Genomic DNA, 3,163 nt, shown 5'->3' with positions numbered 1-3,163 from the left:
GGTGTTTCTAGCCATTGTCTTGATAATTGTAAACTGCAAGTGGCAGGAGGAAGTGTCATTGCAGTTGATGAGGGTATAAGGAGTTTGTGGGTGAGGCAGGGGCAGTTCTAGGTGCCCTCTTGGTTTCAGCTGGTTCAGACCAGTCTCAGCCATCTCCTGTTGTGTCAGGTTTTATTGTAGATGTCGGAATGTCCCTGCCTCAGGCCCATCTTGTCTGATTTCTGTTGTTTTTGGGTCCTTATCCTCTGAGGATGGTTTATTGGCTGTTTTACTGTGTTAGAATTCTCCCCATGCTCCAGAAATGCCTCTGGTTTTATAGACTAATCTTAGGGTTAGCTCTGAACTTTCTCAAACCCCTGACTAGTGTACGGCTACACGGTTACAGAAAGAGAGAAGAGAGAGCAAGCCACCAGGTCTGTGTCTCGAGCTGTGGTCAGCCATGTGGGAGTCCAACGTCCTTAACTACCGTGCCACCTACCAGCTCCAACACTTGTTATTTTTAAACTTTTTTTCCCCTTTCTTTCCTTTTTTGGTTATTTTTAAACCTTTAAATAAGTGTATTTATTTCTGGACCAGCAAGTGGCATGGAGTTTAAGGTGGCTGGATCCTACATGGTCAACTGCTGGGTTCAAGTCCTGGACCCAGTGACTTGAAAATCTCACTGGGTGCATATGTTTGCATGTGTGCCCGTGATCCCAAAAAGAGAACAGAGGAGAAGGAATTGCAATGTGGCCATCCTCTGTCTCTCTCTTTTTCTGTCTCTCTCTTTTTCTGTCTCTCTCTTTTTCTGTCTCTCTTGCTCATTGTAGAAGTATTGAGCTGTTGGGAAAGTCATGGCGCATTTTTGCATAGAAAAGTATGTCATGACTTTCCCCAAAACAAATAAATAAAAACGTTTTTTAAAAAAGGTACACTGTAACATTTGAGTCAGGGTGCTTTCCTGAAGCTGGAGGAGTTTTAAGCCACAACACATAAAGCTTTACACTGCATGATGGGAGGTGTTCCCCTGCGTACACGTTCCTGCTGTCTGTGTTGGAGCAAGAAAAGTTCCAAGAATTTGTACTTTATTTCTTTATCTTGTGTGAGTGTCTGTTCTTATCTGACCATTTGGACATAAAGATGAAAGGAAAACGTAAGCATCATTGGTGGTGGTTTTCAAGTGAGCTGAGATTTTTGGTTTAGGGGTGCCTTTGCATCCTTCCGGTAGAAGGAATAATCAGACATGAACTGTGGTGTCACATGTACATAATTTGATTCATTACTATTGCTCGCTGTATCATATTGAGATTTGTATGACTATGTTGTGGTACTCTTTTCAAAATAAAATGTATTGGGGCCATAACTGGTTTTATGAAAAATTCTTAAAGTACCAGAAACTTGTTTTTGTTTTTGAGAGTTTTTTTCGCTATAGGGTGCGTGCGCTCGCCAGACAGACAGAGAGAGACATTAGAGACAGAAAGCGAGAAATCACCCCCCAGGGGGGATGGTCACACCGCAATCCCTTCTCCTCCAATTCTCCTCTCGGGATCTTGGGCACACACGCACACGCGCCCGGTGTGAGTTCTAAGCCACCGGGTCCGGGACGCGAACCGCGGTCGACTACGTGGGAGTCCAGCGACATAGCCATTATGCTAACTGCTGCTTCCCATCACCATAAACATTCTTAAAGCAGCTTTATTGATTTTTGTTTTAACCTGTTATTCTAGGTTTTGTGTTGAAAGTAAGTATGGAAGATGGACAGACAGTGGGAGCACAGGAGTAGGGTGATATGTTCAGTGTGTCTCTGATTTCTGCTCTGTTTAGAGGTAGTTGTAAGGAAAGCTGCAGTTTGGTTTCATTTGTTTTGAAATAAGCATTCGACCTCCAGCATTCATGCCCATGGCTGATACTGAATGATGAGCACTAGAGAAAGTTCCTTTGGTTTCTTAGAGCCAGGGGAGGGGGAAGGGTGGTGGTTATTATCACGTTTTGTTTTGGGATTTTATTGTGTGTAACAGGTGAACGTTATGATTTATGCCCGTTGAGTAAATTAGTACTATAAAATACCTTATGTGATTAAATGAAAGGCTGGATTGCCATAAAAATAATGAAAAGCAATGATTTTTTGAGCCAGATGAAGCAGTTAGCCACTTGGATCCTTTCTTATGGAAATGAACTTCCCATCTTATATATGATGTCGGGGTTTTTTATTTCCTATATTGCTATTTAGATATCAACCTGCTGTTCTTCCCACTGAATTGAGTATGTGGGGTTCTCTCTGTGTTGTTTGAAAATTGCAAGAGGAGAAAAGGGAATTTGATGGCATGATAACAAAGAATTTCCTTTCCAGAAATGTAGGGCCTTTGGACATAAGAGTTTTTGTATGTTTGTTTGTTTTTCTTTTCTTATGTACTTTAAATTGAACTGAAATCTAAAATGTCAAAGATAATTATAAATTCACATGCCCATTTGAAAGCATTAATAATACTTCTTTCTCTCAGTATCTATAATATTCTTTTTAGTAGGATTTGTATATTTCCTTGAGCGCAAGGAAATCCACATTCTTATATATGAGCTTAGAATCTATTTGAGAGGAAGTTCTTTTTCTCTCTTTAAAAATACTATGTTAATCTTTCTTCTTTGCCTCTTCTACTTCTAACTCCTTACTTCAGGCTGACTGCAGAAAGATACTTCAGCAAATGTTGGTTTCATAGCTCGGTCCTCAAATTCAATGAGAGGCTTACCTTGGTTCCTACAGGTTCTTAGAAATGTAGCAGTGGTTTGCATATTTATTACACCAGGATCACATAGGGTGTGTTAAAAGTGATCTTAGGCCAGCAGGTGGTGTGGAGGTTAAGGTACTGGATCTCACATGGCTGACTGCACAATTTGTATCCCAGAACCAGCAGCTTACAAATCACCCCAGACATATTGCATGCCCAAAATCCCAAGAGAAGACTGGGGCGGAAGGGATTGGAGCGTAACTAATCCCCCTCCGGAGGGAATTTCTCACTTTCCCTCTCTGGCAAGTGCACTACTCGATAGCAAAAACTAAATAATAAATAAATAAATAAATAAACAAATAAATAAAGTGACGATTCCTGAGCACTTTCCACAGGCAATCATCGATTCTTTTTTTTTTTTTTTGGAGAGGTTTTCGCTATAGGGCGCGTGCACTCGCCAG

This window comes from Tupaia chinensis, unplaced genomic scaffold (genome assembly GCF_000334495.1).
Source record: "Tupaia chinensis unplaced genomic scaffold, TupChi_1.0 Scaffold000170_1, whole genome shotgun sequence".
NCBI lineage: Eukaryota > Metazoa > Chordata > Mammalia > Scandentia > Tupaiidae > Tupaia > Tupaia belangeri.
This window is presented reverse-complemented; position numbering follows the sequence as displayed.